At 50.5% G+C, this 27,115-nt stretch overlaps 1 protein-coding gene across 1 annotated transcript in view; it reads right to left on the bottom strand.

Moving 5' to 3' along the window:
* Positions 1 to 8,585, bottom strand: part of Osbpl5 (oxysterol binding protein like 5) — a 55,575-nt gene extending 46,990 nt beyond the window's left edge. The window contains exon 1 of the mRNA XM_027408833.2: positions 8,437 to 8,585. The gene's annotated coding sequence lies outside the window, so the exon portion shown is untranslated. The remainder of the gene's footprint in view (positions 1 to 8,436) is intronic.
* Positions 8,586 to 27,115: the final 18,530 nt, after the last annotated feature.

Here is a 27,115-nt window from a genome sequence, read left to right as displayed (position 1 = left end):
CTCTTGCCAAGTCCTCTCAGCATCCCCACAAACCTGGTAACACAATAGCCCATTTCACAGGCAAATGAGGAAGCTGAGGTCTGTAAAGTCAGAGCTACTCAGGGAAGGAGCTCCCGTGAAGTTTACTTTACTGGATCCATGTTCTAACTGCATAGCACTTGGCATCCATGACGTCAGACTGCCAATCAGAGCTCATGGGTCAAAAAAGTGTCACAGCATTCTGGGGGCACATAGCTTCATGGCTATTGATTCAGAGTCTATATGCCTCCATACCCAACAAGACACCTAAACCACACAAGCATGTCACACAGCAACAATGTGACATTTGCTGGCTAGAGAGAGGAGAGTAGACTCCACTAAGTCCAGAGAGATGGAAATTAGGGCCAGCAGCAAGGAGATGATGACCTGCACAGGGCATTGGTGGCACACACCGTTAATCCTAGCACTCAGGAGGTAGAGGCAGGTGGATCTCTGTGAGCTCAAGGCCAGCCTGGTCTACAGAGCGAGTGCCAGGATAGGCTCCAAAGCTATACAGAGACACCCTGTCTCAAAAAACCAAAAAGGAGATCATGACCCATTCAAGTAAGTGTGTCTAACCTTTGACATTGGGATGGAACATTGCCATCTACAAAGTTCACACCATAGAGCCACACAATTGAATTACAAAATAACAACAACAACAACAACAAAACCCAAACCCATGCCTCACCCCAAACATGTTTTAAGTACAGTTTATAGTTTTGTCTTGGGCTATATTTATTACACTATTTATATACAATATTTATTACCAAATGAGATGGCTCATTTGGTAAACAAAGGCACTTGCTGGCAAGCCTCCTGACCTGAGTTAAATCCCTTAGACCTACATGGTGGAAGGAAAGAAACAACTCCCACAAGCTCAGACCCCCACATGTGTTATCATGTTTCCTCCCTGCCCCCAAAAGTTTATTTTTTCCTTTTTTTTTTTTTTTTAAGGAAGGAAAAGACTGGGTATAAGGGCACACATCTTTAATCCTAGCAACCAAAAGGCAAAGGCAGGCAGCACTCTGTAGATTTAGGACCAGCCTGGTCTACATAGGAAGTTCCAGGCCAGCCAGGACATGTAGTAGTAAGACCCTGTTTCAAAAACAAAACAAATGAAAGGAAAGAAAGGGAGTGAAGCTAGTGAAGGACCACCTTAGAAAAGGGGTTAGCCTCCAGTGATGTGGGTGCCCAGAAGACATGAGTGAAGTGAGCCAGATATTGGGTACTGAGCCTGCCCCAAACGTCTTGTATCTACTACACTGTACCTGCTAGGGACACTGGTTCAGTGTCCCAGACATAGACAGGGACAGGTTTTCCAGCCAGGGAAGAACATCTGTGAGGACAGAGATGCAGTCAGCAAGAGGCCCAGCTAAGCCAGTACCGTGTTCAGGGAAGTCCACAGGGCCAGGCCTGTGTTCAGTCCCGCTGAGTGGCCACGTGGCTAATAGCACCAGCTGCCCTGAGTCATACTGAAGGTAGAGTGAGGGTGACTGTGGCCCTGGTCATAGGGACCGCATGCCTCACTCCTCTACCTTCTAAATGAGATTATTTAAAAAAAAAAAAAAAAAAAAGTGGTCCAGGCTGCCCAGCTCAAGTTTTCCTGGGAGGATGGGCACTGGTTACAGTGGGCACAGTCAGAGAGGTCTTGTACAGGAAAAGAGTCCGCTGAGATATACAGGGGAGGGAGGGCAGCAAGGATGTAGGTCCCATCAGTCTGAATTCATCGAGCCTGGACCAGTTGACAGGCTCTCTTAAGCAGCCCACCCGGGTTGTGCACAGTAAAACCACCCCTTGGGTGTCAGTCATCAACAGGGAAGTCCTTGTCCCTTTCCCTGAAAGACCTTCTATAACAGCTTACCCGTCTGGCCAGCAGGGACGACCAACAGTGGCCACTGGGATGGGACCAGCAACCAAGCCCTGCCCCAAGCAGCCTCACCCTTGGGTTAACATGCTGGGGCTGGATTTCTAGGTCAAAGAAACAGTCTCTTTACATCCTAAACTCCCCATCAGTATGTAGCCAAGTGCTCTACTCTTCCCAGCAGCCTCCCCTGCCCTTTGGGGACCTGCTTTCCAGGGACTTGTCATTCTGCTGCTATTCAGAGGCAGAATCTAGGCCTCTCAGCAGCTGGGGCCCACGCGTTCCTGCAGGTGCCAGGCCCAAAGTGGAAACCTAGCATAGCAGCACAGTGGGTAAAGGCTCTCTTCAAAGCTGGCTGCTCCGTCCCTCTGTCCACAGAAGCATGTCCACAGGGCATCAGGTAAAGGTTCGTTGCTCATGCTGGTACCTGCTTTCCACATCTGCATCTGTCCTGGTCCAGGGACTGCAGGACAGTCGGGTGGGGCTATGGGAAAGTGGGCTTTGCCTCCAACAGCAGGTACATCAGCCATGGAGAGGCCACACAAGGCTGCACGTGAAGTAGACTTGGGGGTGCTGAGTGACACTGAAGACGCATCTGTCTGTGGCAGTGTGTGAGAGCCAGTGGGAGGAAGGAGTAAGGAGCATCTTTCAAACTCTTTAGAATGAACAGAAACTTCTGTGCATAAAACTGATGTGACTCTAGTGATAGAAAATGGCTCAAGGAGCACTGCAGGTAGTCTTTGTGGAGAGCCCCTGCTATGGAGGTGTCCAGCTGGACTCCTGCCTGGACATCGTGTGCTTACAGGAGTCCCTGGATCTGCTGGTGAGGGGCAGTGTCATGGGGAGGGAGCCTTAAGAATGGAGAAATTGAGGCCAGGTGAAGGGTAATCTTGCATTCCTGGGTCCCCATCAAATGACAGCTGTGGCATTGGCAGCCTGCATTTATCCAGGGAAGCCTGGGAAGGGGTGGGGAGGGCTCAGGATCAGGTATGTGGAGCTCTGGAGCAAGAGGGTGGCACCTAAGGACTCAGAGTTGCCAGCCCCTTCCCATGGCCAAGTCTTCTCAGGGGACAGGACATGCTCCAGAGGCCAGCATGGCCTGGGAACTGTCACCATCCCTGACTGTCATCTCAGAGACCAAATACTAGCTCTGGTACCCAGGTCTGGGTTAATTATCTGGTTCCTACGTGAAATGCTGATTGTTAGACAACTGTGGATCAGAGACAAAGATACCCCTGTTGTCTTTGGATCAGGGTGTCTCACTGGACCTGTGAGGATTCTGTGTGCTGGGATCCCAGCTCTATAGGTGACGACAGGTACACTCTAGAAGCTGGGGCCCAAACAAGCCCCCTCCCACAGATTCACTATCTCTTCACAGGTTGGGTGTCCATCACCCACAGAGACAGCTCAGGACAGCTGAGACAGAGGCTAAGGTCATGAGCAGAGAGGGAGCTTGGGAAGAGGAAGACGGGAAGGTACTGTGTAGAAGGAAGTAGGGTTCACTTGGGATTCCACTTGCAGAAGAAGGCCCATGGTGACAGCATGTGGGAGTGACAAGGGAGATGATGGCTGGAGGGAGGACACCTTTGACTGGGACTTTAGGGAATATGCAAGTCAGCCACCACATCATGGCTGATACTACCCAATTCCTAGGACTTCATGCGAGCCCAGTGATACACACAAGGGTGGGTAACTTGGAGACAGAACAACAAGGCAGAACACTTGGGTGTCAACATTTCTGTAAGGTTCCCATGGCCAGGCCTCTCCATCCACTCAGGCCCCTGAGAGTCTCAGAGTCCAGGAACTGTACCAGGGACCACGACATTTGGGATTGTGGCTGGTTGGAGGGGCCTAGCTTACCCTTCCAGAACAAGGAACAAAGGGCTTACTCTGGACCCTGCCCCACATGCCCCACCTTCTTGAACGAAGGTGATTTTCTGGTGTAGCTGAGCATAAAGTTTGTCATGTAAACTGGAAACCTGGCCTTCCTCCTTCCCCCTGCCCTGTGCCTAGTGGTCAGCCCCATGGTCCTCTGCACTCCTAGGGAAGCAGCCCTGGCTATGGGCCACAGACCAGAGCCTAGGAGGTGCCTGGCTTCCCTTCTACCCTGAAAAAGAAGGCAGAGTTCAGATAGGCACCCCTCTGAACCTGTGAGTGGAAACCACTTCCCAGGCCTGATCCTCTATCTAAAGGGACCTGAATTCTCCATGTTGCACTCACCCAGGGAGTGTGCTGGAATCTCACTGCCATCACTGTCCAGGTGCCACTGCTTCTATTCCTTCTCATGTTCCCTCAGGTTGGGTTTGAGAGCCTGTCCCTTAGTGGAGCCACACAACACTCTCTGCACTGTTCCCATCAGGACCTGGAGACCTGGCTTCTCCCTATGCAGACACATATGTGCCCTCCTACCCCTGGAGAGACAGTGTTTCTGCTGTACCCACACAGTGTGGCCTGGATGGGTTTCCAAACTCTCCAGGTATTTGTCCAGGGAAGGTGATTGCACACCAAGCAGCCTGTGGGCAGGACATCTCTGTGTCTCTACTTAAGAACCCCAATGTGTTAACTCTCCTTTGTCTGGCTTTGAGACAGGACAACAGCCACCTGCACACAGGACGTAAGAATACAAGTGTCTCTGTGCTCCAAGGCTAATCTGAAGAAGTTGGTCCTAATTCAGAGGCTGGAGGCTGGTTTCTCCTGATGCTGGGGAGGCAGGGGTGGGAGAGGCAAGATGGGCATCTGGCCTCAGACCTCCAACTTCCAGGGAGCTCCCTTCCAACCTTACACAACCTTACACAAGCACAGAGGCTTACTGTGTGCCAGGCCCTGGGAATTGAGCCTGGAGCTCACATTCAGACAGCAAAGAATGATGAGAGGTGACAGTACCCTCTCTCAGGCTACCTCTGTCCCAACTGTTCTCTGCATATCTAGACATCCAATTAAATAAATCAAGATAATTTCAGATACAGCTACACGCTGCTAAGAAAGAAACATGAGAGCTAGTGAATTTAAAACAGGCACTTTAGGACAGGGACAAAGGGTGTCTCGGAGAAGTGACACCTTGGTAGAACCTGGATCAGATGGAGCTCACCAGGTTCAGAGCTATGAGAAAGCTGACCACAGAGAGTACAGTCAGCACAAGGCCATGTGTGTGTGTGGGGGTGGGGGGAGGCAAGAAAACCAGGCAAGCAGGCGAGTCTTGGGAGTGAGGGATGGGGCAAGGTGAAAGCAGAGGACAGAGACCAGGGGGTAGGTCCCTGTGATCATGGACTTACCCAGAGAAGGGCTCTGAGGGGTCAAGTTACATGAAACACACACACACACACACACACACACACACACACGCATGCACACGCATGCACATACACACATATACATGTACACACATGCACACTCACACACATGCACACACTCCTGCACACACACCCCTTGGCACCTTGGCAGTGCTGGGAATGGAATCAATCCAAAGTCTCACAGACACTAAGTGCTCTGATTCTAAGTCTAGCTTATGGAGGCCACACTGTTTCTGGCTGGATGACTAGGTGTGACAGGAAGGGAAAGCATGTGAGTGGGGGAACAATGATGATCCACACAGGAGCTGGGCAGGTAGGAGGCTGAGAAAGCTCTGTAAAACTTGAGCTTAGAACCTGGGTGGCTCTGAGCCTTGATCAGGGTATTGTGTATTCTAGGCCCCTCTACACTTGCCAATCTGCGTGGCTGGCCAGGCTCCTGTCTTGAACTGTAAAGGCATTCTCTTATGTCTTAATGACCTGGACAACCTTGGTAAGGCTGTGTTGGTCAGGGTCAACCTAGGGGTTCTTTTTCAATGGTCTTCAAACCCTCCACCCCTTCCCACAGGTCTGTCATCACTCTTGCAAGGATCTCCCCCTCTGAGACCCCACACCGACTTCGTTCTCCTCACACCTGCTCTGCGTCATTGCTTCTCTTCTACAAGGGTTCCCAGCTAGCTCTGTGGGCAAAGAACTCCAAGTTGGAGTCTCCGTTTTGCCCCAGTGGCATCCCAAATCCTGTCCATGACTGGTGCCAGTCCCCTCAGCTTAGATGCCAGAACAAGGCAACCTGTTACCCATGTGTGCATGTTCCTGAGTCCTAACTTGGGAACTGCAATGCAAAGATGTGATCCCAAGTCCAAGGCCTTTGTATTTGACCCCAGGCTCAAAAGTCCCTGTCTATGCATACATCTCAAATGAACGGCTGGTAAACCCTCTGGGATCAGGCAGGTTACGAATTCTTTGTCTTTGAGCTGAAAGTGCAGTACACAGGGAACCATATTTTTCCTACAGGACAGCCTTCAGCAGTGACAGGACATCCCGGGGCAGGCAGTGTGGCTTTCAATGGGCAGCCTGTGGAAAGGCCAACTTCACTGTCCTGCCCCACCCAGCCCTGAAGGTGCTCACCCAGGCTTCCTAGCCAACCCCGCAAACAGCCTGCAGTGGCTCCAGGGAAGGATCTGAACCCAACTGTCCCCTGTGTTTCACTATCTGAGAGTTAGAATTCAAGCTCCTAGGCCTCACTGGGAGACCCACATGTTTCCAAGAAGCAGCCCCACGCTCAGATCCACCCTCCTCTTGAACAATAAATGGGAATGAAGGTGGGACACACCCCTACTACCTTGAGCAAGCTCAGCACCTGTGTCTCAGGAGCGGCGTGTGTCTACTTGCTGAACCACAGAACGTGCACAGATGGCACAAGTCCCCAATACAGCTGCCAGACACAACACTCCCCAGCACGTGCCATTCCTGTACTCCCATCTTGCGGCATGTCAGATCTCTATTGTAGCTCGGGAGCTTCTTGGAAAAAGCCTGGTGTCAGGAGAAACTGACTCTGGATGGCTCAGCATGGCAGATACAATTGGAATGGGGGGAAGGGATGCTCTAGGCATCTGCAAAGAGCCCAGAGCCAAGCTCTGAAGGACTCAGACCCCTTGGTTGGGAAAGAGAACCCCTCTGACATCCAGGATGTGCTCCTGGGGTTGGGGTTGGACCTCAGCAGAGTAGTCTCCCTGAGACAAGGCACAGCAATGTAGGGGAGGAGCCTCACCCAGCTGCTTCACCCTTCTCTAAACACTGCCTGGCAAGGCAAATCAGACAGGCACAAGCACTTGCTTCCTTGGCACCCTGGCCTGGTGTTAAAAGGCCCCACGATGCTGCCCCCATCCACGTGCAGGCAGACAATAGATCCACAGTCAGGAGACTGAGGGGACAGTCAGATGTCGCTACTTGCTACCCAGGTCACCCTGACTTGTCTGACACCTGCAAATCTCTCTGGGCTCCTCTGGAACCCTACCAAGTTCAAATGTCAGCAAGCACCCCCACCTCCACCCCTGCCCCCGCTTGAGCAAAGAGGGACAAAAAGGTAGTAAGGACACAGTCACTTGGCTGTATTAGCAGGGGTGTGCATTTGCAGGTGAGGGGTGGGGATGGCTGTTGAGCTCACTCAGAACAAACATACTCAAAATTACACTATCTACCCCAAGGGTCTTATCTACTTCTCAAGGCCCTGATAGCAGTACTCTTGCTCCTGTGACCTGACAAAGGTGTTTTGCAGGGACTGGAGTGAAAAGAAGACACATATAGGAATCTCTAAGTATAGACGAGTGGGTGACAAGTCTCCGGGGGAGACCCTGAGATTGCAAAAAGAACCCAAAACAAACCAAAACAAAAAAAAAACAAAAACAAAAAACAAAAACCAAGAAATTCAAACCAGTGATTCTAGTAAGTAAGCCCCTCCCAGATACAAGCCCAGCCTGGCCCAGGGTGGGTGAGTGGTGAAGCAGCGCTGTTGGCTCTGGAGGGGGTATCTACTAACACCCCTAGGAGCCACTCACAACTGGGACTCCAGGGACTTGGACCTAATGAGCCAGGATGTCTGGGTTGGGAGGCAAAGCTAGGCTGGACTAGCTGGGAGGGGCTCACGCCCTACCCCACCGCAGTCACAGAAATCCTCAAGTACAGTCTCAAGTCATCTCGACAATGCCAGGCTCCCTCCCTTTCTTTAGGGACTCAGTCCTACGGATGGAAGCCATGGGTGGACAGAGTCCAAGGGCAAGGTGGGGTCAGCAGCCACTTGCTCTGCGGACCCTGACGAACCAACCTGGGACTCAAGCCAGAGACCTGAGATCTCAGACCTTTAAGCCACCAGTTCCCTGCTATGGCTGAGCTGGGGTACGGACCCCTCCACTCCCAGGGTCGGAGGCAGCCAGACCTTCCCACCCACTAGCTTGGTCCTGACTCCTTTAAGCCCCACCAAGTGGGAAGCGGGGCTGGGCATGCCGCACCCACACGCCGGCCTCACCCGCCACCCAGAAGTCCCCACACACCCAGGCTCCCCATTCAGGCGCTGTTCCCGGTACAGGCTGCTGCCAGAGTCTACCCGGTTGCATGCAGGGGGCTCCCAGATCAGCCCGGGAGGGCTCCCTGACCCCCACGCCGGCTCGGTGGCCCTGCAGCCTCTCAGGCCTGCTGAGTCCCCTCCTGGCCTTCCCGGGCCTGTCCACCATCCCTATCTTTCCCGGTCCCCAGCAGCGCAGCTCCTACCGTGCCGGTCGCGCTCAGTACTCGGGCCGGGCCGGGCCGCGCTGGGCCCGCGAGGGGCTCAGCTGTCGCCGAGCAGCAGGAAATACCAGAGGGCTGATCCAGGCGAGGCGGAGCGAGGGAGCGGAGGGCGGAGGAGGGAGGAGGGAGCGGCGGACGCAAAACCCCGGGCGGACGGAGGGCGGATCGGCTGCTGGGGAGACGCTCTGGGGATCCAGTCCCTGCCTGGAGCCTGCTCCTCCTCCCCAGTGCGCGCTGAGAACATACGAATCCTTAAGTATAGACAAGTGGATGGCACCTGCGCACCAGGGCTGGGGACACCACCCCACAAATAGTCAGAGGAGGGGAGAGTGGCAGTAAGCAGGGCTAGTCTTGGGGGAGGGTCTTCTATTTGAGGGGTGTACCTGGGTGTGATACACCCTTCCCAAAACACACGAAGATACCCAGTAACCAAACCCACTGCTCTTGTCCTACATAGGGGCCAAGGGGGACCCCTCGGCCACCATCTATGATTCCCATTACACTTCCTTTAGGGTGTCTTGGCTGAGAATCTGACTCTTGGGGCTGGAGAGACAGCTCAGGGGTTGACAGCACATGCTGCTCTCCAGAGGACCAGAGTTCAGGTCTCAGCACCCAGGTAAGGCTGCTCCTAGCACCTGTAACTCCAGCTCCGGGGGATCTGACAAGCTCTTTTAGCATCTACTAGCACCTGCACCCATGTGACACACACATAAACAGAAATAATAATAATAATGAAAAGACCCTGTTTGGGTGAGAACTTAGTTCTGTGTGTCTACCATCCTTTCCCATCTCCCCAAGAACTTTCCAGACTCCTCATTCCTCCTGTATTTAGAAGACACTTTTCTAATTCTATACCACCGGAAGAGAGAGGGGCTGATCTTAGGGACTTTCAGCCCTCAGCATGAGGTGTTTGGGTGCATGGAAGGGTCCTTCCCAAGGGCCACCTAAGCAAGGAGTTGGGCCTATCTCCTCTGGACCTCTGGAATCAGGTAGGAACCAGATGTGGAGGTTTTTTCCAACAGAACCTTCAACCTTAGGAATACAGGCTTGAGTGTGGGGAAAGCCCCAACTGATTCCCACTTTGGTAGTGGGTGCTGCTGCCAGGCTATGGAAAGCCACTGCTGCTAAAAGCCACTGGGCTGTGAAATGCAAACCTGGGATAGCCAATCCCAGGCCTTGTTGATCCCTTGACCACTCAGCCTCAGCCATGCCTACTCTGCTAGAATACTGGGTGGGGTTCTGCCTGGTAGATAGATGCCAACCTCTTGTGTGCAGATGAGCAGGGCAGGTGGGCTGCTTAGACTCACTTGTTCTCAGTTCATCCCAGGACCATCCCTGCCCAACTGCAATCACCTGACGAGGCCTTCGGATGCAGAACTGCTCAGACAAGATGCTCAGGGCCATGGTAAAACCTCCTTCTTGAGATCTGAGGGATGGCTCTCCCCTTCCAGCAGGGCTGTGTGTAGTGTGGGCCACCTCACAGATGGAAACCAGCCTGTCTGCTAGGTCTGCTCCAAACTCAAACAAAAAGCTGGGTGTGGCTGCTAGTGAACCAGTGAGCCAGCAGTTGCTAGGGCTAGTCCGCAGGGAAATCAAAGAAGAAAACAAGGCCCTTGTCCCTGGGGCAAGGTCTCAGCAAAATTGCCTTCACTTGTTACTTGAATGTGGAGTATAGGGGCCAGATTACAGGCAAAATGGGGAAGGGCTATGCCTGACAGCAGGAAGAGTGGGCTGGGGAATACACTCTGAATGAGGTTCCCCAGAGCCAGATGGCCAAGTGTGGGCTGAGGAACGTGCCACCTGTCTGGCTCAGGGACAGGTGTGTAGCTGGAGCTAGGCTTACCAGAAGTCTCCATCCTGCTCCCTGCTTGGCTGGGAAAGGCAGTGATGTGAATGGAGGCAGGCTCTAATCTTGCTGCTGCTGCGCATGGCTCTGTCACCATGCAGCATCTCATTCCTTCTGGGTTCTAGTCTGCTTTGTTTTAGGGTCTAATGTGGCCCATGCTGGCCTCAAACTATGTAATTGAAGATGAGCCTGAACTTCTAATCTTCATGCCTCTACCTCCCAAGTCCTGGGATTACAGGTGTGTACCACCATACCTTATTTAGTGTGATGTTGTAGTTTGAAAGAAAATGGCCCTCAAAGGGAGTGGTACTAGGAGGTGTGGTTTTGTTGGAGTGGGCATGACCTTATTAGAGGAAGTATGTCACTGTGGGGATTGGCTTTGAGGTTTCCTAAGCTCAGGATACTTCCCAGTGTCTCAGTGAACTTCCTGTTACCTTCAGATCAAGATGTAGCCAATATCATGTCTGCCTGCCATGATGCTCCCTGCTATGATGATAATGGATTGAACCTCTGAAACTTTAAGTGAACCATCCTAATTAAATCTTTTCTTTATAAGAGTTGTTGTGGTCATGGTGTCTCTTCACAGCAATAGAAAAACCCTAACTAAGACTTGTACTGTAGGGGATAGAAACCAGGGTCTTGTATATTCCAGGCAAACACTCTACCAACTGAGCCCCATCCCCAGCCTGAGTTGTCCTTCTGGATGGACCTTCTTTTACTTGACTATCAAATGAACAGCATGTCTGTGGTGGGAGGTGGAGACAAGAGCAAAAAGTCTTGGAGTTGGGCTGTGCAGGAGCAAGTTGGGCAAGAACACACTGCTGAGTTTTAATACCTAGGAAAGCCTTCAGCAAGTTGTGCAACTCTCCCTGCCTCAGTTTCCTCCCATGTAAGTAAGTGATAAAGAGAACAGAGAGAGAGCACGAGTGCTATCCAGAACTCAGTGCAGCCCAGGCAGAGGAAGCAGCAAGTGCCAGGCGTGAGGAGGCTATGCTTTTGTTGTTCATGGGGTGGCCAGAGGCTGGGAAGGCCAGGACAGCCAAGTGGGGAGAAGGGCAGGAGGTGAAGTCAAAGAGCCTGGGAGGTTTGTCTAGTCCAGGGCTTCCTAGGAGATGTGTGGATTTTGGATTTATTTTCATTGTAGTGGATTCATATAGGGTTTCTGAGAAGAGAAAAATGGTCTTATTTGTGCACATTGGGGTGGAGTCCATAGGTCTATCCCAGTGTGCTTCCTTAGGTGCTGTCCACTTGGCTTTTTGAGACAGTCTCTCTCACTGGGACTTGAATTTACCAGTGAGACTAGGCTGGCTGGCCAGCAAACACCAGGAAGCCCTCTGTCTGCTTTAACCTCACCAGTGCTGAGATTACAAGTATGTGCCACCATGCCTGCATTTTTAGAAAGTTTTTGTTTTGTGTTTTTTCCCCTTCCTTCCTTCCTTCCTTCCTCCCTTCCTTCCTTCCTTCTTTCCTTCCCTTTCCTTTCCTTTCTTTTTCTTTTTCAAGACAGGGTCTCTAAAGCTTTGGAGGCTGTCCCGGAACTCACTCTTTAGACCAAGTTGGCCTAGAATTCACAGAGATCTGCTTGCTTCTGCCTCCTGAGTTCTGGGATTAATGGCACATGACATCACCACCTGGCTTGTCTTGTTTTTCAAGACAGGATTTCTCTGAATAGCCCTAGCTGTCCTGGAACTCACTCTGTAGACCAGGCTGGCTGTGAACTCAAAGATCTGCCTGCCTCTGCCTCTCAAGTGCTGGGATTAAAGGCCTGTGCTACCACAGCCCAGCCTGAACTTTTTTTTTTTTTTTAACTTGAATCCTGGGGGTCAAATTCAGATCCTCCTACTTGCAAGGCAATCATTTTACCAACTGAAATGTTTCTTCAGCCCATTGATCTTATTTTTGATTAGGAGAAAGAAAAATCCATCCCTGTAGAACAGTGGTTCACAAACTTCCTAATTCTGCAACCCTTTAATTTACAGATCCTCATGTTGTGGTGACCCCCCAAAACATAACATTGTTTTGTTGCTGCTTCATAACCACAATTTTGCTACTGTTATGAATGGTAATGTGGTGTGCAGGATATCTGATATGAGACCCCTGTGTAAGAGTTGTTTGACCCTCCCGGGAGGGTTGAAACACACAGGTTGAGAACCACTGATGTAGAGGAACAAGCATGGCAACAGGAGGCTGGAATATGGCTCTGTAGTGGTCACCTGCCTGGCATTGGTGACCAAAAGCCCCATGAGAGGATGGAACTCTGTCCAGGTGTGTTTAAGGAGAACAGGAGGCTGGAGAGATGGCTCGGGGCTTAAAACACTTGTTGCTCTGGCAGAGAATCCAAGTTAAATTCCTGAGTTTAGTTCACATTGGGTGACTTAAAACCTCTTGTAACTTCCGCTCCAGAGGATCTTCTGATCTCCTCATGCATCTGTACTCACGGGGGCACACACAGGCAGACACACACACACACACACACACACACACACACACACACACACACAGACAGGTTTCCAGTCTAACGAGGGAAAGCTGTAGTGTCCAGCATGGGGTCAGGGCTCCAGGTGGCTCCTCACCCCAGATAGCTGACTTTGATCTGTTAATGCCTCCGTTTCCTCACTGTCCTATGATGGTAACACAAATATGGACTTCAAGGAGTGCTAAGTCTCCATTGGGGTAACTGAGGGGCACATGTTTTCTATGGCAAAATCACCTTGGGCTTATGGCTCATGGGGGACACTGAGGTAGATTGTTCTTTTGGTAAGAGATTTATTCAAAGAGTCATTAACACCATAGAGAGACAGACAGCGGCATGTGAGGGCCCTGAGGAGCATTCAGGCCCCAACATCATAGATAAACAGCATGGTGGGGTTTCTGATGAGGGTTCAGGCCCACAAGGGAGATCCATGTTCCTTCTTGCAGGTCTTGGAGGAAAAGGGAGGTTTCATGGCATCAGGATGTCTCTGGTTCTTGGTGAGCTGGCATGGGAGGAGAAGGGGGTCTTGTATTGCCAGGAAGGGGGATGTGGGGTGAGGAGGAGGAAGGACACATTCAGCTGAGGTGTACCCACTGTATGGGTGGGGGATGTGTGTGCCACCCATCCCATAGTCCTCTGAAGTTCTGGAGTCTGGCAACCTGAGCCTGGAAATGTCCTTGGGCACTCGTGCCTGACTTTTTTCCTGGAATCCTGCACTTGGGACATCTTAAGAGGTAAGGAGTCACAGACAGTCTCTAGGCAGGGGCTTGCCATTTTCTTTACAGAAGAAAGAGGCTGCGTGGGTGGGTGGCCTGAGCAGCAGTCTTGTCTGGATTCTTTTTTGTTTTTAATTAAAAACATTTTTTTTGAGAATTTCATGCATAAGTACTATATTTACATCATTTCCACTGGTCTAGATTTTAGCATTTGTCTTCTGCAATGAAGGCATGCAGTGTATATGACCTTATCTGCCAAGCACAATCTCTTGGAGGTCAGAGCCTGCTTCCTTCTCTCCAGGAGCCCCCTCCCCGGACTGTATTCATGGTAGATGTGCTGAGAAGGACTGAGAGTGTCATAGCACAGAGGTGCAAAAAAAAAAAAAAATAATGGACACATTGTTCTCAGATCATAGGCAGTGACTGTCAGACCTGCTAGTGCTCCCCTGTGCTCCCAGAACTGCAGAGGCCAGCCTGGCTACAGAGGGAGAACCTGTTTCTAAAACAGTAAGAAGAAACATAGAAACAAGCAGAAAAAGCTAACCAAGTCCAATCGTGTGTAAATTCCATGCCCATGTGGGATTTCTCATACACAGAGAGAGTCTCCCACTGTCAATGGCGTACAACCTCACAGCACACTGAAGAAGAGATGCCAGATACTCCTCCCTTTCCACAGAAACAGAGTAAGGACTCCGCAGAACTTGGGTTGGAGAGAGGGCTCAGTGGTTAAGACTGCGTATTCTTTGACTTTGGTGACAGAAGCATGATGATGAAAGCAGAGTCATCCTTTGGTGACATACACACTTGTGCTGCCACTGAGACTCTGAGACCTACCACCTTCAGAAGTACACCTGTGGCAAATGTGGCTACCTCACCAAGTGCAAGAGAAAATGTAACTGGAGTGCCAAGGCCAAGAGATAAAACACTACCAGGCCTGGAAGATCAAGGCACTTAAAACTGTCTATCACAGATTAAGACATAGATTCTGCGAAGGAACAGCACCTAAATTCAAAAGGGCAGTTGTTGAAGCATCCAGTTCTTCCTAAGGATTTCAACAATCAATCATTAAGTAAATGTTCTGGCCAGGCGGTGGTGGCACACGCCTTTAATCCCAGCACCCAGGAGGCAGAGGAGCTCAGTGAGTTCCAGGACAGCCTGGTCTACAAAGTGAGTTCCAGGACATCCAGGACTACAAAATGAGTTCCAGGACTGTTACATAGAGAAACACTGGAAAAAAACCCTAAATAAATATAAATAAATAATAAAACAAAATTTTAAAAATCTTCTGGCTTAACAAACTGTTTTTTGTTTGTTTTTTAAGAGTGCATAGTGTTCTTGCAGAGGACCTAGATTCAGTTCCCAGCATTCATGCCAAGCAGCTCACAACCACTTGCAACTCTGGGCATGTGAGAAAACCCACTACTAATACCACAGATGACAGAGAAATACCAGTGCTTTCTCTTTGCACCAGGAATAGAGTGAGGCTATCCAGGGTCTCACTGCTATTCACCAGTACTTGTGGGTCATGGACAACTCAGTGGGATAAGAAAAGGGTATATCCAGTGCACATGCCCATTGCTGCAGAACTAAACACAACACCCAAAAGTTCATGGGGCAGAGGCTGGTGCTCAGTGGCAGAGCCCTTGCCCAGCTTAAAGAGTCCTGGTGTCTTGGTTTGTTTCTCTGTTGCTGTGATAAACACCATGACCAGAAACAACTTAGGGAGGAAAAGGGTTTGTTTGGCCTAAGGGTCTCAGTCCATCATGCAGTGAAGCCAGAGCAGAACGTCCAGTCAGGAATCCAGAGGCAGGAGCTAAAGCGGAGACCATGGAGCAATACAACTGTCTTGCTCTTCATGGCTTGCTCAGCCCGCTTTCTTATACAGTCCAGGATCACCTGACCATTGTGGTACTACACACAGTGGGCTGAACCCTCCCACATCAATCATTAGTCATGAAAATGCTCCACAGACTAATCCACAGTCAATATGAGGGAGGAAGCTCCTCAATTGAGATCCCCTCTTCTCAAATTACACCAACTTGTGTCAATTCGACAAAAAGAAAATCCAGACAAACAAACAAACAAAAAGACCTAACCATCACATCTGGCCTCCATCCCCACACAGAAGGAGAAAGAGAAAGAGGACTAGAAGGAGGAAAGGGAGGAGGAAGAAGAGAGGGAGGGGTAGAAAGGGGGCAGGAGGGGCAGCTAGGCACACCGGGAAGGGAGAAATGACATTGTCTCTGTTTGAAAGGGAAATAATTATCTATGTGAGACATCCTACAGAATAGACAAAACCAGTAAAGGCTTGAACAAGGTCTTACACTATAAGGTAAAGCTCAATTGTGAGAGTGTGTTTGTAAGTATTGGGAAAGAAGACACAAAGAAGACCCTAGTACTATTGTATTATCGAAACAGCATTCACATACAGTAAAGTGTGGGAAATACTCTGGTCCATTCTAACTATGCTGTGTTATCTGCTTAATATACCCAGGGTTTAGCTATAGACAAAACAATCAGAAAGCTCTGTTGTTGTCAGGAGTGAGCGTTGCTAAGACTCAGTGGGATCCCAACAAAAGCCCAGCAGGGCAATTCTAAAATTCACACCAAAAGGCAGCATTCATAATGATGTTATTTGGGACAGTCTAGGGGTGCACCCACAGATGAATGGTGACGAAAATGAGGCATGTTCAGGGTCAACAGATGAATGTGCACAATGGAGCTGTAGTCAGGGATGAAGAAGAATGAAATGTCATTTACAAGAAAACTGGTAGAAATGGAGATCACATTAATCAAAATAAGCCAGATTCAGAGAGATGATCCAAGTTCACTTCCCGGGATAACCATCAGCATGCTCACAATGGCATTAAACTCCAGTTCCAAGGATCTGATGCCCTCTTCTGGCCTCCTTGAGCACAGACCCACACATAATTACAAATAATAACACTTTAGCAGCTCATTCACACAGGCAAAACCCAAAGACAGTCCAGTGTTCATTAAAAGTTCAGTGAATAAACTGTAGCAATCAGATTGAAATTTCATTTGACAGTGCAGGTGAATACTGGAGACGTTAAAAGTGTGCAAGAAGAAGCCCGACAAAAGACTATTACTGTGCAATATTACTCATGTGACGTTTGGACACAGGAAAAGGTGACCTCTGTGATAAAAGCCAACATACTGTGACCTCTGGGAGCCCAGTACTGACTGAGACTGAAACTGTTCTCAGTTTTTGACCTATGGACATATGGGTTTGCTTATTACAAAATGTATCAAGTTGTGTTATATCTACTATCAATGAAAACATATTTATTTGTAGACATTTAAAAATATCATACACTGGGTGGTGGTGGCGCACGCCTTTAATCCCAGCACTCCTGAGACAGAGGCAGGCGGATCTCTGTGAGTTTGAGACCAGCCTGGTCTCCAGAGCGAGTGCCAGGATGGGCTCCAAAGCTACAGAGAAACCCCGTCTCAAAATCCAAAATAAATAAATAAATAAAATGCTTTACAAAAAGACGTGGAAGAAGAAAGAGATGTCAAGGGAGGTGTAGAAAGGGAAGGGGAATATCATATCGACACACAATATTAATGAAAACCATTTTCAGGACCCAAGCAATCAAACAAAACCCAAAAGAAACCCATTATTTTATGCAAGTCATGTGTATTCATAAGTTTTTGAAAACTTATTATAATTAGTGCTGTTCTGCATGTGCGTAATGTGTGGAGGGGGCACCATGCTGCAGCATGTGTGTAGAGGTCAGAGGTCAACTTCCTGGAGCCTGTTCTCTCCTTCCATCTTTATGTGGATTCCAGGGATTGAACTCAGGCTGTCAGGCTTGCAGGAGAGGCGAGTAAGCACCTTTCTCAGTTAAACCATTTTAGCTGCCAAACAATTAAAAAACTTATTTGAAATAGCTGGGACTTGAGAGATGCTGCAGTGGTTAAGATCAGGTACTACTTTTTTTTTTAAAGATTTTATTTATTTATCATGTATACAACATTCTGCTTCAGTGTATATCTGTACATCAGAAGAGGGCACCAGATCTCATAAGGGATGGTTGTGAGCCACCATGTGGTTGCTGGGAATTGAACTCAGGACCTCCGGAAGAGCAGTCAGCGCTCTTAACCTCTGAACCATCTCTCCAGCCCAAGATCGGGTACTACTTTTGCAGAGCATCTGAATTTGGTGACTGGCACCCAAAGTGGGTAGCTCACAAACAGCCTGCAACAGCACTTCCAGGGCAGCTGATGCCTCTGGCCTCTACAGGAACCTGCACTCAAGTGCCCATGCTTCTTCACAGGCGCACACACTCATACACATAATAGAGACGAAAATAAACATTCTTTAAAAGCAGAATTGCTAATACAATTTTGAAACAGTGTGGTGGGAGGGCTCTTGACACTTGGCTTAGGGACTCATCATAAACACACAGAAATCAATTCTGTGTTGTATTAGTGTTGGCAAAAGAAAGACACAGATTAACAGAATGGAGCAGAGTCCAGGAATCCATGGACCATTGGTTTTTGACACAGACACAAAGATAGAAAAGACAGATCGGTGGAGAAAAGGCAGGCTGCCAAACAAAAGGCACTGTGACAACTGGCCTTTTCTCTGCAGACAGACAAACCTTGATCCATACCGACTTTTAGAGAAGTGTCTGCCAAAACCAAGTAAGGAGGATTTGTGTCCAACCTGTGGCACTACTGGGAGGTGGTGAGACTCTGAGGAGTTAGGGCTAGGATGTGCCCTTGAAGGGGTTACTGGCAAATCAGACAGATGGTGTGGGCGACCATGGAACAACAGCGCCCCTATGTGTCACTGAAATGAACGCCAAGTGGCTCTGGTCTTTGGAAGGAAGCTTGGCGGTTTCTGATTTATGCACTTCTAGAAGACTCAGCGACTTTGTGGTACTGCACCCACCCAAGCAAAGTGATATGTGCACAGAAATATGTCTAATGCTTATGGCTTCATTCACATATGCCCAAGCATAAGCAAGCTGGCATGTGACATAGGAGCACTAGGGCAATGGACAGCAGACATTTTCCCTCCCCCCAAACCCCTTCTTCCACTCAGCAGTGTGCAGGAGTCTTCTAAGCTCTCTGCAGCATAGAAGAAGCCCAAATACATGTCTACTCACAAATCGTTCATACAATTTTCTGGAAAAGGTAAACGTGTAGGGACAGGAGACAGATCAGGTTTGCCAGGGGTGAGAGGCAGGGGACAAGGTGGACACCTAGAAACTGCAGGGCTGGTCGTGAGAGTGTCCAGACTGCTCTGCAGTTGGACTGTGGTGGCAGTTACACCGCTGTGGACACACAGTCACACACTATCAAGATGATCTGCGTGGACTATAATGGTACCTGTGTGACAGTTTACTTTGTCAATTTGCCACAACCTAGAATCACCCAGGAAGAAGAGAATCCCAAAAGGGATTAATTGTCTACACGTCGACAGTGGCAAGGAGGGAGGGCAGGTGGCAGCTGTGGCCATCTCTGTGGGGGATTGTCTTAATTAAGCTAATTGATGCCACACAGTAGATGTCACCATTCCCTAGGCAGGAGCTCCTGAGCTGTGTAATAGTGGAGACACGGAGCTGAGCACAAGCAAGCAAGTGAGGGCGCCTGAATTCATTTTTCTCTGCTCTTGACTATGGATGTGCTGGCTGTGACTAGTTGTTTGAAGTTGCTGCCTTGACTTCCCAGGTATTGTGGACTATAAGGTGGAATTGTAAGTTGAAATAAACCTTCTCCCTGCTAAATTGCTTCTGTCAGGGCATTTTATCACCACAGCAGAAATGAAACTAGAACAGCCCAGAAAGTCACACTGATTAAATAGTGGAAAGAAAAGCCAGCAACAGGGAACAGTCATCCAAAAGCACATGCACACATACACAGAGGGGCTGTGGGGTGTGAACACATATGCAGAGGGGCTGTGGGATGGACACAAGCTGAGCAGCTGGCACTAGGAAGGCCCTGGAAGGTTTCAGTCCCAGATCAGACCTGGCCCTGTCAAGAGCAAATTCCATCATGGCAGGTCTTGTGTCTAGCCATCAGAGTACAGCTTGGGACCGATACCCCTTGAAGGAGTGTCTCTTTGGACGTAGGAAGGGACCATAGACATTGAGAAACTGGCAGGCAGCTCTGTGGTGGCTGTTTTAGGGCCGCAGGGGACAGGGTATGGGAAGGAGAGAATAGATGTGGCCATTTGGCATTTTCAGTCTCTTGCACTGTGGTCTCAAGTAAGCATCCAGCAAGACCACGAGTGTAGTCTTATCCTGGCTGGGTGAGGGACCTGTCAGCATAGAAGCAGCTGGGCAGTGGGTGATGGGGTCCTCTATCCTGGACAGAACAACTCTTGGCTCAGGGCCTGGCCCAATCCTAAGCCCAGGTATACAGAAAGGGGATGGGTTATACCTTGCCCCATTGGAGGCCATGTAACTCCATGACAGGCAGGCAGTCCATGCTCAGCCCTTGATGTCTCATCATGCTGGCCAGAGAGAAAGGGACACAGGGTGTTCTGGAGTGATATAGATGGGACTGTGAGGCTCAGAAGTAGGATGGGGAATGACAAAGGCCCTCCCTGAGCCTCTGTTAGCCCATCATTCTGGCCTCAGGGAGGGTCCACTTCATTCCTGAGGGCAGATGGGACAAGTGGGTACATGTGAGAACATTTATGAGGCAGAGGACAGAGCAAAGTTGAGATAAATGTATCCTACCTGGCTGTATGCAGGTCTCAGATGGGGACCCCATCCTCTACCTGCTCCCAGTAGAATTTTGCTCTCTTTCTATCCCCCCGTCTGTTATGTGTGAATGTGTGTCTGAGATCACCCTCATTGTTTTTCCTCAGGCACTGTTCACCTTGTTTTTTCAAGTCCCTTACTGGTCTAGAACTTTCCAATTAGGCTAGGCTAGGCTGGCTCACCCCTGAGTCCCAGTGATCCACTTCACTCCACCTCCCCAGCACTGGGATTACAAGTGTGTGCCACCCTGGGCAGATTTTAAAAGTTAGGTTCTAGGGCTCAAACCCAGGTCCTCATGCTTTCACGGCAAGGACTTTACAAACTGAGCCACCACCTCTCCAACCCAGAACTTGGGGTTCTTACGCCTTCATCTTCTTACAACTCCAACCGTAAAGAGTGTTATATAGCAGATACTTCTGGAATGATGAAAATATTCTATAAGCAAAGCGGCCTGGTGTGGCTACCACAAGCCACACATGAACACAGAGAGAGGGTGTAGTAGGCAATCCAGGAATTTACTTTAGTAAATTTAAATGTCAGTTTAAAGAGCCTTAGGTAGCCTGTGGCTGCCAAGGCACACTTTGTTTGTGCCTGGCATGTTGGGCTCACATGGGATGTAGGTGGGAATGTTCCAGAGTTGCTCCTGAAGATGTCCCATGTCCCAAAGCTACATGTAAATCTGACGGAACCCTGTCAAGATGTGTGAATTTTCCCAGAACTAGAAAAAGCCACCCTAGTTCCCAGGTAGAACATACTGGCATACAGATGCGTGGAAAACCAGCCCTGGCAAGCACGGCCAATTGACTTTTGATAATAGTGTCAAAATGTCTCCGTGAGTGAAGCAATCTCTTCCTAGAGAGGCACAGTGGCTGGCCACATGCTGAGGGGTGCTGCCCATTCTACCTGCCACACATAAATAAAAATAATATAAATCTTTAAAAAAGTTTAAATGAACTGTCCCTGGGGCTGAGTGTGATGGGGGGGTGGCCCACAGCCACCCTGCAGTTGACAACTCTTCTTGGATTGCTCTTTCCATAGAGCAGTCAAAGAAGTTGTGTCTGTCACTGAGCTATGCTGCTGACTTCCAGGCTTCCTGGGCTTTGAGAACACCAGGGAGCACATATGCAGCATATTTGTGTGGATTGACTATAGACATAGGTACTTGGGCTCTGGCCAAGTACCCACAATGCACTATGACACTGGCTATAGGGCTTTGTTAACGGGTTGGAGATTGTCCTGCTGTTGGGCCTCCCTCTTCTCTCCTTAGAGAGGTGGCGTGAGCTATAACTTAAGCCAGCTAGACAGGCCCGCCTGTGCTGGAGGCCTGTATGTCCTTGCTTTTTCCACATACTTGACAAGGACAGCTGAGGTGAGGTAAGGTGCTGAGAGCTACAGGGCGCCGGTATCAAGGACAAGTCTCAAATCTGGAGAAATGCAGTGTTTACCTGTCATAAACCTTTGGCTCAGAAGCCCAGGGAGGCCAGTTCAGTACCCAGATGGGCAGTGAACAGCACTCCCACACCTGGCCAGTGCTCAGGTACTGTATGTCCCTAGGGAACCCACCTGGTGGTGAGTGAGGCTGAGTCCCATCTTCCAGACTACTGTCTGCCAGGCCATATGGTTAAACACAGAAAGATGGATGGGCAGCCTGCCTGGAGAGCCCTTCTTGCAGCCCCTCCCTGCCTGCTATCTCTCCAACAGCTGCAGTACCTATCTCTCTTGCCTCTTTGATACCAGGGAGCCCCAGCCTGAGGTAATCCTGGACAGTCCCTGGGTCTGGAGACAGAGCCAAAAAGACGTGGCAGCCACCCACTCTTAGAGCAGCAGGGTCTGGAGAAACAGACACTGGTGTGACAAGGACAAATGATGGGCCAGCAGGACTGCTGTCCTCAAAAGGACAGCTCCTGACTCAGCCAAGATGTGACTCTCACCAGATGGAGGTAAAAGATGGGGACAGAGTCACAGGTCACCCTGGCACTGGGTGTCCTTCTGGTTTCTCTGGCTGGCAGGCCTTGAGTATCCTTGTCCCTGATCCAGCTTCACCCTGAAGATTGTGAGGAAGAGGTGGGCTGGAGTGACCTGTCTTATCCAAATGGACTGTACAGGCTTGGAATGCATGAAGCCTGGGGGTGGGGCTCTGGCTGAAGAGAAGCAACAAGCCCAGTATTGGGAGGTTGGGATTGTCAAATCCTTTCTGTCCCTCATCAAGATAAGATCTGCCCCTTCCCAGCAGCTACCAACCGAACCACATCCCCTATAGTCATCCCTGCTTCTGTGGCTCAGAAATCCTCTTCCCCAACCATCAACATCGGTGGCCTAGGTGTAGAAGGGGGCCTTGACATGGCTCTCATCAGCCAAGGACTCTCAGGGGCAGCAGACAAATCTCACTTGAACACCTGCTGGCCTCACTTCCCACCACGCTATTTCCCTCTCCTCCTTGGCTGGAAACACACAAGTTCTAGAGGCTTTTCTCAGCCCAATTGCTATTCTTGTCCTCACCTCCTCCTGACCGCCAAGACCAGGATCTGGCCAGAGACAAAGAGGATGTCGAGGAACTGGAAACCGAGATCCCTGAGGGACAGCACATGAGGCCCAGCCTCCCAGGCACCAACAAGTGTCTGGATGAGGCCCAGCCTAGGGTTAGAGGCTCAGACCCAGGCCTGGTGTCTGTCGGGCACATCAGGGACAGCAGCCCCTGAGGCAGAGCCTAGCACACAGGTTCTAGCAGACTCCTTCATGCAGCTCGTTTGTGAGGTATCTTCTTGTGAGAGGATTGGCCCTGCTGGGGCCCAAAGCTCAGGGGCATTTTGCTGATGGGTCCTGTGGGCACTGTGCCTGCGATCTACATGCTGTGTTAAAAGCAACCAAAACTCCTCAGTCCTCAACTTGGTGTGGTGATGCAGACCTGTAGTCCCAGAAACTGGGAGGTGGAGGCAAGAAGATCAGGAGTTCAAAGTCAGCCTAGGCTGTACATAGGCATTTTGAGACTAGCCTAGGCTACAGGAAACTCTCTCAAAAACAAATGAACAAAACTCCAAACTTCCATTTTCTTCAGATGCAACATAACATTGAAATTAGTGATGTTCCAGTGACCTGACTATCATCATAGCCATCACACAAAACATTTGTCTCACTACACACCCAGCAAACAACCCGCAAGCATTCTCCTGAACACAGTGGGTGGTCAAAGTCACTGGCATTATTCCTAGACAGGAAAAGCAAAGCAGAGAAGGCTGCAAGTATTCACTCCAGCGTTGAAGCATCAAGACTGGCCTCTGAGCCTGCATCCTGAGAACACGACCTCACCCCACATCCTGCCACGAGTCTGCTGCCACCTGGCTGACCCTGCCTTGGTCCCTGCCACCTACTCTACATTTGTTGTTTGATGGGCTTTATGCAGGGCCAATGACAAGGGTCAGAATAGCCTCTATGGAGACCTCCCATGTCTCAGTCTTCATTTCCCTGGGCTGACCCCTGCTCCATCCCAGTTACTGATCTCAGGGCAAGATCAGCTCATTCAGCTTCAGGGCCTCTCCCTAGGGCTTCCTTGGGTCCTGGGATGGTCACAGGTGTCAGGCCAGCTCAGGGTTGCTAGGGCAGAGGGGTTTGCATTGCCCTGACTGGTCAACAGATGTCTCAGAAATCCTGGGACACTCTGAAAGCTCATTACCTAATTGATCTGGGAACAGGGTGAAGGGCCCACCGCAGTGGCTGTCTGGCAGGTGCACTCACCAAACCACTGGCCACAGTACACATTGAGACCTGGACCTGTCATCTTGTCACCTGGGAATGTGGCCTGCTACCTGGAGCACCCAATGAGGGACAAAGAGGCCCCCAGGAAGTGGTTGGGACAGACAAGGAGGGCAAGGCGGCTGTCTTCTCGGCTCCCACTTCTCTGTACTGGCTCTGGTTGGCCCTTTGTTGCCTTGCTTGTGTTCCTCATAGAAATGGGTAGAACAGTAGCTAGTGGAGTTGAGGACTTGTTTCTGTCCTGTTCAAGGGGAGGATATCACCAGGACAGCCTAGTGATGAAGGTCTAGGAGTAGACTCTGCCCCAGGGACAGAGAGGATCACAGAGTTGGGAAACAGTAATGACTCCATCAGCTAGACAGGGGCTATGCAAAGGGAAAAGGGCACTGTGGTAATGAAGGCCATAACACCCCATATCCTGTTAAGACCTTCAGAGCAGCAGACAGCTAGAACTCACAGGACCCTGTGGTCTCAACTTCAGACCCTTGACCATACCCAACTCACCTAGCTCAGTCAGTTCTATCTTCCTAGGATGAGTGGCAGTCCTGGGCCCTGGACTATGTCATGGAATTGCCCTGCAGTCTTAGGTGACTTGGTGCTGTGAGCTCTGCAAGGCATGGTGCTCAAGCCTTTACAGAGATCCTGCTGTCCCCCTGCTTGTAATTGTCCTATGCAGGCTCATCTCTCACTTGCAGATGGGGAGACTGAGGCTCAGAATGGCTTTTTAGTCTTCCAAGGCCACAGAGGCAGGATTGTCTCCAGCTTCAGGTCCCCCACCTCAGGTGCTCAGCCACCATATTTGCCTAGAACAGGGCTGGGTGGGCTGGGGCTGTTCTGGCAATGATGCTCCAAAGACTCCAGCGCACAGCAGTCACTGGTGGGTGGGACCCTTGGCTGGCACATAGAAATGATGACAAGGGTGGGAAGCCTGGTGAGTCTGAAGAGCCTCCAGGAACCAGAGCTCCCTGGTAGACAGGCAAGCAGCTTGTGGCTGTCTCTTGCAAGGTGTGTTACATAAAGGCTGGCAGCGAGCAAGCGAGTGAGCAGCAGCTGTCACCCTTGATCCTCCTGGGCTTTGGCCTTGGACAGTGGTAACCCTGACTTTCCTAGTACCTAGGGAGCATGAGGCCCTGAAGGCTCCATCACTGCTCAGTCCCCTTTAAACACTACCCAGAGCCAGAGTCCCTTTGAGTCTAGAACTGCAGGGAAGTCCTGTTTTTCTTTGCAGTCGCGATGAGGAGCAAGAATCACCTGTTCCTTCCCTGGCAGTTCTCATGTGATCCCAGCCTCCCCACATTGATCGGCGCTGAGGGTCTCAGGGCCAGCCTTGCTCTCTCTCCACAATGTGCTCTTGGGAACATCTAGAGCCAGGACAGAGCACCTTCTTTCTCAGGAGCCATCCCAAGAGCTGATACTGCCTCTCCCACACACCGATGGGCACTTGCTTAGACATCGAATGGCTAATGGGGGCAGTGTGTGCCTTCATATCAGCCACAAAGCCAACTTCCCTTTCTGGCAGTGGTTCTCAACCTTTCTAATGCTGTGACCCTTTAATACAGTTCCTCATGTTGTGGTGACCCCTAGGCATAAACTTATTTCAATGCTACTTCATAATTGCAATTTTGCTACTGTTATGAATATCTGATATGCAGGTATCTGATATGTGATCCCAAGGGGTTGTGACCCACAGGTTGAGAACCATTGCTCTAGGGAGCCTGCACCAGCCAGGGTTCTGGAAGCCCAGGTGTGCTCAAAGGCCTCAGCTAGCCTCAGCCAGGGAAATTCAGCCTGCTGATTCCCAGGTGGCCCCAGGACCCTGTCTGTAACCGGCATGGATCTAGCCACATTCTAGCCCATTCCTGCCATAGGAGACATGCCCAAAGAGCACCTCAGTATTGTCTCGTCTCACCAATGCAATATTAAGTTAGGAATTTAGAAACAGCCCCTTTCTTCTTAAATAGTGGGCTAAGCTGGAAGTCTCAGACAGCCTGAGAGAAGACTCTGCAGGAAGAGGCATAGGGTGTGAGCCTATTGGGCTTCCCTACCAAGGAAGTGTATGCAGCCACCCCCCCCCTTGGCAGTAGGGCCAGCAGCGGGTGGTGGCAGGAGCCATCCTGACAAGGGAGCAGGGCCCTGTGTGTGGGTGCAATGCAGCATCCTGCCCAAGGCACCTCAGGGCTGCTGGAACCTGCTGCCTGCTCCCATCACGCCTGCTATCGGTCTGTGAGGCTGACAACTGCTGGGAGACAGCAGACCTGAGCAGAGGTGCCCCTGCGATGTCTGGTTCAGCTGATCAGGTGCAACTCCGGGAAACTTTGAAGTCAGCAGAAAACCCTACAGGGTCCCCAGCCTCCTTCCCGCATGGCTCCGGACCCTCAGATTCCCAGCGCATCTCAGCAGTGCAGCCTCAGGGATGGGACAAGGCTGCATCGCCAGGTGGGGTAGGAGGTGTTGCATACTCACCGTGCAGCACGGCATGAGGGCACCGGGCAATTTCTCCTCCAGGCTGGTCCTCAGTTCGCCACGCTCAGCTCTGCTATCTCCAGCGGGTAGAACCCCCAAGTAGGCTAGTCCCGCCTCCTACTAGCCGCTCAGAGCCAATGGCAAACAGGACCCTACCGCCCCGCCTCCCGCGAAGGCTCTTCCTGGCGGGATGGCAGCCACAGGCAAGTGTGGGTCTGTCTGAGCAGAGGCGCATAAGGCACGCGACCTAGGGATGAGGGGCTCACTGCAGGGATGTACCCACAGAGACTTACAAATAGTGACCCACAATGGTTCCGTGTGTGGTGTTTGGGGACAGGTGTCTTCTCCAGCGTGGTCCTCTGCAGCCTTCCTCTGGGCATCCAGCCCGACTTGGATGCAGCAGGAGCTGCTTACCTAACACCAGGGCTGTCTCTTCTGCAGCTGATTTGGGTAGGGGCTGCAGGAAGAGAAATGGCTCTATAATAAACACCAAAGACCCCACTGACTGGCACCCTAACTCCCCTCTGGTCTTTCTCCTCCAGGGACAAAGCACAGAGAGTGTGTGTGGCCCGTCTTCTGTATTCTAGTGCTGTTTGCATTGGTGGGGGCACCAGCTTCTCCCAGTACCTTGCCCAATCTTTCCCTGGCCCTTTTTCTCCTCTCCCTTGCGCTT

Source organism: Cricetulus griseus, chromosome 3, assembly GCF_003668045.3.
Source record: "Cricetulus griseus strain 17A/GY chromosome 3, alternate assembly CriGri-PICRH-1.0, whole genome shotgun sequence".
Classification (NCBI taxonomy): domain Eukaryota; kingdom Metazoa; phylum Chordata; class Mammalia; order Rodentia; family Cricetidae; genus Cricetulus; species Cricetulus griseus.
Note: the sequence above shows the minus strand (reverse complement) of the source record. Positions and strands in the feature narration are given on the sequence as shown.